At 37.2% G+C, this 8528-nt stretch overlaps 1 long non-coding RNA gene across 1 annotated transcript; it reads left to right on the forward strand.

Moving 5' to 3' along the window:
• The first annotated feature begins 310 nt into the window (after positions 1 to 310).
• LOC109192099 lies at positions 311 to 6110 on the forward strand. Its single transcript, XR_002056046.1, has 3 exons — positions 311 to 321; positions 3801 to 3812; positions 5976 to 6110. It is a non-coding gene; the product is annotated as an uncharacterized LOC109192099 (long non-coding RNA).
• Positions 6111 to 8528: the final 2418 nt, after the last annotated feature.

The raw sequence follows: 8528 nt of genomic DNA on the forward strand, positions 1-8528 counted from the left end.
TGTCGTTTCGCCTCACTGCTGCGTTGGATAGCCGTTTGTGTGGGGGGGAGGGGGGTGGGGTTGATGTCTGGGTAGGATTGGCGTATGACGGGGTGTGGGCATGAATATGTAGGTAATTGAAGCCTACCATGCAAAGACTTCTTCAACTATAGACTAATATCCATATTTAATATTATCCATAATTAGCTTCTTTCTATTTTGCCATAATTACCCTTACTAACACTAATTAAACACTGATTTAGATTCTTTAATCTGTTAGTTTCCTTTGATCTCATCTGTTAATCTTCTCCAATCTTATGATTCTAATTTGTCCACAAGTTTGTATTTTAAGGGTGTTTGCATGTGAATGCAACCCTATATATATATATATATATATATATATATATATATATATATATATATATATATATATATATATATATATATAATATTTGAATATTTGAGATACGTATTTGAATAATTGTATGCAATTGTATGTCTGGGCTGTTGAAAAATTAAGTTTTTTTTTTCCGTATTAAGAAATAAAAATCAATTGGAATTTCTTTTTTGGCTTTCTACTGTGTCTGCACTCTATATCACCGTAGCCATTGTTGAGGTGTAAGACGATGATTTTTTTCTTTACACAAGTGATTTCCGTCTTTCTACTTCGATTTCTGTCGACGATGGATCTCGGACGATGGAGTGACGGCGACGCACAAGAGCTTCGGCAGGCGGCGGATGGACGACAGAGGTGTTGGCGTTGAGTCGAGACCAGTCGGCGGCGACTGCGGTGGGGCTCCCGGCTACGCTGCTGCTGTCTACTCTCCTTCCTCGACGCCGACGATCTCTTCTGGCTACTGTTCATCGGTGTTGACGACCTGGAGATCATTATTATTACTGGGCCAGACCTGGGCTCATTATTATTATTAAAAACAAAAGGATTTAAATCTGGGCCTGTTTTGGTTTTGGGTCAGACCTGAATTGATATTTGGACTTTATCAATTCCTTTAGTTTGATATCTTCATCTTATTTGGACTTCTTCTAATTTAGTTATCTAATTGAATTTTTTTATTTAAGTCTATTATTAAATTCAATTTTGAATAATTATTCAGTTGAATTTTAATTTAATAATGTTTTTTAGTTTAAATTGTATTAAGTGTTGCAATTTAATTGTGGAGATTTGTGAGTAATATGCATCATCTGAGCATGCTATTTATCTCTTTATTGCAATAATTATTTGACTGTTATAATTATGCCGGTAGAAAAGCATGTTCATTAAGAAAAATTTAGAGCCTTTTAGGTCTGAATTATATGCTTTGCATGATTTAGTGCCTTTTAGGTGAATTAGTACCTTTCAGGTTAGATTACGCATATTATTACTCTACTCTTCGGTTATTACTCCACTCGTGCTTTTATAAAGTTTCTAAAGCACATAAAGTACATAAACAATTCGTAGTTTACCCTATTTAAAGTCTTATCCATAGGTGAAACTACACTCTTTAGATCTCTCAAATGGTTTTACTTCATAAATGAGAACACATGAATTAGGGAAGTTTCTTGGGGAGGAATACTAGTTCTATGGTACTAGCTTAAAATCCTTGTTGCTACTAGTCCCCTTGTGACACTACTCTGTCTAAGGAGTTGGTTTTTAACCGAGCTTCGTCTCGACCAACTTTCCTGGGAGTATACCTAAGGATTGTCTATCATATTTTGGTTTAATATATGTTTGTTTATTAGGCTTTCTTGCTACAGTGATTATGTTGTTTGGTCAATTAAAGAGTAGCCACAACATCTTTAATTTACCGAAATTACATATTAAGTTCACTCATATAAAGTTAAGGCAAGAATATTCTAGTTAACTCTGCGTAATATGGCAAAATTTAGCCCATAGGCAATTTTGTTATATTTGTAGGGCTAATTACGATGAAATGCCATACTATGATCATAATTTGCCCACAGGGATTATGTATCGGTATATAGTTTTGGTAGTTTTGTCATTAAGGGTGGAAAAACTCAAATTGTACCCATTCTGTTTCCACCATTCAGTTTTGGTAGATTCATTATGCGTAAAAATTTAGCCCACAAGTAATTTTTATGGCATCCAAATTTATATTTTGCATAATTTTATATTGGTAATATTATGTACTTCAGTATCTCTCTCTATTTTGTGCATCGAAAATACTAACCAAGCTTTCATTATTATTCTTTACAACAACTCTACCTGCAACTTTACCTGTCACTATTGATGTCCCAATCCTTAATGACAATAACCATAACGAGTGGAAAGATGCTATTCACCTGAATTTGGGAATATTAGGGTTGGATTATGCTATCCGCAATAAGAAGTCTGTCGCGCTTACTGTGGCAAGCACTGAGGAATAGAAAGCGCTATACGAGTGATGGGAGACATCCAATCGCGCGTGTACCTCATTAAGACAAAAATTTCTAGAGTTGTTCGTGGTTCCATTGATGGAATTGAGGAAATTGAACCTTTGCTCAAGGCCATTGATGATCAATTTACTGACTCAAAGAAATCGTTGGCCAGTACCCTAATAATGAAGTTTACCAATATGCGTCTTTCCACCGTCAAGGGCACGCGAAGTCACATTATGCAAGTCAGGGACATTGCGGCTCAGTTAAAGAAGTTGGAAATCATTCTGCCAGATACTTTTGTGGTGCATTTTGCACTAAATACCCTTCCTCAGGAAAATAACCAATTTAAAATTTCCTATAATATACATAAGGTGTATTGGTCTATCAATGAATTGATAACCATGTGTACTCAAGAGGAAACAAGGCTTATGTCTGAGCTTGGGGAAAGTGCTTTAATGGCTACAACAAGGCTTAAGAAAAAATCTGGGAAGTCTAAGGCATCTACTTCGGCTGCTAAGGGGAAATTAACCCCTAAAGCAGACATTAAGAAGATACAAAAGTGTTTCTTTTGTAAACAGAAGAGACACACGAAGAAGGATTGTATCAAGTTTAAGAAATGGATGTCCAAAAAAGGTAACATTTCCTCTTCTTTTGTATGTTTTGAGTCTAATATGTCATAAGTTAATACTAATTCTTGGTGGGTTGATTCTGGTTCAACAATCCACATTGAAAACTCCTTGTAGGATATGACAAAACTGAGACAACCGACGGGAACTGAGTGTAGCATCTTCTCTCGAAACAAGATTGCATCACGAGTCGAAGCTATCGGAGTTTGCACGTTAGTTTTGGACAATGGTTTTGTTTCGACATTAGAAAAGACATTTTATGTTCCTACTTTTTCGAGGAACTTAGTTTCAGTTTCTAGACTTATACCATTTGGATATTCATTCGAATTTAATACCAATTATTTCAAGTTATTTCGTAATTCTACTTGTGTTGGTACTGGTACATTGTCTGATGGTCTTTTCCGTCTTAACTTAAATAATAATTCAGTTTATAATTCTTTACATGTTCAAAACGGGGCACTAAACGTTGCAGTATTAATGACAAATCCTCAATGTTGTGGCATCGGAGATTAGGTCATATCTCCCTTGAGCGTATTAAAAGGTTGGTAAAGGATGGAGTACTTTCTACTCTAGACTATACCGATTTTGAGACTTGCAATGACTGCATTAAGGGTAAGCAGACAAACAAGCCCAAGAAAGGTGCCAATAGAAGTTCAACGTTGTTGGAAATTATTCATACTGACATATGTTGTCCTGATATGACAATACCTGGTCAGAAATATTTCATCAACTTCATTGACGACTTCTCAAGATTTTCCTTTGTGTATTTACTTCATCATAAACTTGAAGCATTGGATGCCTTTAAATCATTTAAAGCTAAAGTTGAGAACCAATGTAACAAGAAAATACAGATAGTTAGATCTAATAGGGGTGGTGAATATTATGGTAGATATATTGAGAATGGACAAGCACCTGGTCCTTTTGCTAAGTTTCTTCAAGAGCATGGGATTGTTGCCCAATACACCATGCCTCGTTCTCCGGACCAAAATGGTGTAGCCGAAAGAAGAAACCGGACCCTTCTGGATATGGTGCGGAGTATGCTTAGTAACTCTAAGCTTCCGAAGTCGTTGTGGGCTGATGTACTTAAGACGGCAACGTATATATTAAACTGTGTTCCAACCAAGGCTGTTCCTAAGACACCGTTTGAGTTATTCAAAGACTGGAAACCGAGTTTGCAACATATGTGTGTTTGGGGATGTCCATCTGAGGTGAGGATATATAATCCACACGAGAAGAAACTTGACCCAAGGACGATTAGTGCATTCTTTATTAGTTATGCACAATCTTCTAAGGGTTATAGATTTTGTTGTCCATCTCATACTACTAGGATAGTGGAATCAAGGAATGCTAAATTTCTTGAAGATGACTTGATCAGTGGGAGTGATCGCTTTAAGGACTTAGTTCCTTCCATCGATCATATAGACCACCAAATGAACCCAACGGCCTATGAACATAAACATAGTTTGCCAGATGAGTAAATTTGCTTACAAAAAAAAAATAATAATAGACACAAGAGATGGATTAGTCAACAGCCAGGAGTAGTGTTTCACAAAACACACACTTCTTTTAACAGAGATCTTGCCAAAGAATGATACTCCCCCTCAACTTGATACCCCTCAACTTGATACTCCCCCTTTTTTTTTGTCAAATAAGGGCCAAATGATTTCACCACGTAGTAGAGATAATCCAATATACCAAAAGAGTGCCCAAGAGGCTCTCCCCGTAAATTATTACTCCCCCTTTTTGTCCAATAGATTGACAAAGGTGATCATCATACTGGAATGAGACTGACGGAGTGACCGAGGAATCCAAATATGATATTCTAATATTATGAAAAACCAAATATATAAGATAATCCGAATAATATGATGATCCAGATAATATGATAATCTAGGTGAGGTAATCCAAATAATAGGATAATCCAAATAAAGATAATCCAGATAAGTATGCTCCCCCTCAATTAGTACATTGACTGTTTGTCAAAAAGAAACATCATAGCTTAGAGCAAGATTCATTTTGCTTTATCAGAAAGAATTTGCCATATGAGCCTGCACAAGCTAAAAAGAAACAAGAAACCTAGAACAAGGCACATTAACTTGCAAACAACTCAGCAAAACAACAAATCAAGAAAATTCATATTGGATCAAACAAAATAAACATATTAGCAAAAAAACCAGACACAACCAGGTAAAACAGATTTAGACACAAATTCATATAAAGCATATTCAGGCACAGATTCATATAAAGCATATTCAGGCACAAATTCATTACACGTAGCACAGAAAGTACAAAAAAAAAAAAAAAAAAAAAAAAAAAAAAAAAAACAGACACGGTCATGACCGGACTAAACACATAACACACAGAAACAATTACATATCACATTAAAAAAATAGCATTTTCAAATTTAGACATCAAAGCATAGGAATATGTAGATAAAGACACTAGATCAGAGGTTCCTGGAGTAGAGATAGAAGCAGAGATAGTAATAGAGAATTCTAGAGCAGAAACTGACACAAAACCAGACTGGACAAGATTAGCAGCAAGCATAACTGGAACAAAAAAATTCGAGGGTACAATCACACAAAATCGATTAAACCAAAGATTGACATTTAATGAACACATAGAACCAGTCAAAGAAGACAAAACAAGATAATTCAGGCAAAATAGAACTATGCAGTGCAAAAGACAACGAGAAAAATAAAAAAGATAGGAATTGAACTTGGTATTGAAGAAATACCACCACTAGTAGAGGAGAGAGTAGAACAAGGTACCACAATTTCAGATTTTTTGAACTCTCCAAGTCAGCAATTAGAGAATTAGGATTAATATTTTCTAGACTAGGCTAGCAATTCTTCTGGATCTGGAACAGTGAGCAAAACAATTTTTTTTTTAAAAAAATAACTTATTAAATTATAAAATACCTGGTTTTATTTCGATGATGACCCTTCAATCTTGTATTTACAGATTCTCTAATCCAATTCCTCTGTCTTCTGCTAGTTTCCCTTGAGATGCGATTGGAGTTAACTGGATATAAAATCTGCTTTCCTAACCCACACTTGTTTTACAAATGGTGCAATGTGTTTGTGGGTGTACTTCTCACGCCTTTGATCTTTATAAAAGTAAAAACACTCAGGTCTGTTATGGCTACGAACCCTATAATAATGACAAATAGGGTTATAGAATTTAAATTTTGGATTGTCACGTCTTACATTACCAAACCTTTCCCGCGTTGTACTAGTTTCTCGAGTATCCGAATCTGGTCCAGGTGCTGAGTCAGAGTCAGAAGCTTTTACAAAAACTGTCACAGCCTTGTCTTTTCCACCAGAAAAACCTAAACCATACTTGGTAGATGTTGTCCTTCCAGAATCCAAGATTTGGTCGAGGGTGGAAGTGTTGTTCATCATTTTAATTCTCCTTTTGAGCATGTCCAACTCTTGTTTGATTTCTTCTTCGCGTTTGAGCCCGTCTTTGATGATGTTGTCCTTGTCAGTAATTTGATTTTTGTACACTTTCCTAGCATTCTCTAGATTACCGACTTGACTAGACAGGGATCTATTTACTTTTACAAGAATTTCCCGTTTTGCATACAACTTTTTATATTTTACTGTTGGATCCGTTGGTAGAAAAAACAAATAATAATCAAAAATAGGATTATTATTTTCTGGAAAACAAGGGAAGGAAAGATGGAGAATTTTGGCTCGTGTTTGGTATTGGGTTTTTGCAGGAGTCAAGCGATCAGTCTTTCCTTAAAACCTTATTTTCCACCTCCCAATGATGCTAGGAGCGTTGTGGCCTAGGCTTCCCAGGATAAAACTTGCTATGATTCGATGTTTGAGCATTCAAACAAAGAATCCGGCGAGCAAGACAAGGTTTTGAACACAGTAGGCTTAGAAAGAGAAGGAGTAGAAGCAGAATTTTGAGGCTTGAAAAGTCTAAGTTTCGTGTAGAGTGCTTGTGCTCTTGTGTGTAAAAATCTGCTTCTCACTGCCTCTCTTATATAGGGTGGAGGAGTCAATAGCTTTAAATATGGCAATGAAAACTGACATTAAAGCTGACTTCCAACAGCTATAACAGCAGGCCACTACCTGGGTGTTGAATTCAGAATTCAAAATTGGAGTTAATAGGATATTAATTCCGTAACAGATGAATTCAATCTCCATAACAGTCAGAACTTTCGGGTTCCAGACCGTTGGCGTGCAGGGTTCGGTCTCAACTTTCGACCTTACCCAGTTTCGGCCTTTACACCTCTCGTGGTCACCGTTGCACGAAAGTTGTGCTCTCGGTGCACCACAACCTCTCGTGCTCTCGGTTTTAGCCGAAGTTTGGCATAACTTAGCCCGCAAGGCCAACCAATTTCCGGACGACATTCGTGCCGCCCGCAGGTGCCGGCGCACACGAGCTCGGGCTTGAATCAAGCCTTTTTCAATCTCGTCTAGTTGGAATTTGATTTGCACCCCCCCCCCCCTCCCGCGCGCGAGAGAGCCTCTATGCTATACAATTCTACAAGCTTCAAAAGAGCTCTTGTATATAAGGGGGAAAATCCTCTTTCCAAACCAATGTGGGACAAAATCTCACTCTTTCCCTTCATTTTCCAACTCAAATGGGTCTACTTTGAGAATCAATATCTCATTCACCCATTATCCGTTTTGAGCTTACAATATATCGATCTCTCCGCCTCACTACGAAGAATCTGAATCCACTTTGACCCAACCCAAATCGGAAGTGGACCCCACTGATAATTGTACCACAAAATAGCCACTTAACATGCCATTTTAAGCTATTTTTCCAACATTTACTTCAAATGAGGGAACAGGTGAATCATGGTCTTCAGCCGACACATATTCCTCAGCTTCTGAGTCTACTTCAGTTTCTAGGTTAGACTCCATATTGGCTATTGCAGTGAATGCCACAAGGTTACCGGAGATCTCTTCTGGATCAGATCCTGGGTCAGGATTAGGTTCAGGTTCGTCATCATCACTCCAAGTTAGAGCTACCTTCATCGACTTCTTACGCCTTAGGTATGTTGAATATTCTGCTAGAACATGGTCGAACCCTTCACATTCATAACACCTAATGCCTTTTCCACTTGATTTCTCCCTAGACTGATTGTTTCGTGATAGACGACTATTAGATGGTCCAGTTTTTTGGTTGTTACGTGATGCATTTGATGTTGACCCCTTCTAGTTTTGAAACTTTCCATTTTGAGAGTTGATCATCTGTTTCACCTGTTTCAAAAGCTTCGAAAATTGTTTAGTTAAAAAATCAAATGGATCATCATTTACCTCGTCTGGATCAGATACAGACTCATGTTCTTCAACTGTAAAGGCAATGTACTTCTTTTTCTGGGTTGGTCAGAGAGTATTTCCATCTCATAAGTTTGCAAGTTTCCCATTAATTGTGCTACTGTTTTGTTCTCCCACCCGTCATGTTCTTGAATTACCGTGACCTTCATTCTAAATCGTGGAGAGAGTGAGCGCAGGATCTTTTTGACAAGTTTAGGTTGAGAGAAAGGTTCACCTAGAACGATTGCACGATTTGCTATTTCCTGAA

This window comes from Ipomoea nil, unplaced genomic scaffold (genome assembly GCF_001879475.1).
Source record: "Ipomoea nil cultivar Tokyo-kokei standard unplaced genomic scaffold, Asagao_1.1 scaffold1768, whole genome shotgun sequence".
Lineage (NCBI taxonomy): Eukaryota > Viridiplantae > Streptophyta > Magnoliopsida > Solanales > Convolvulaceae > Ipomoea > Ipomoea nil.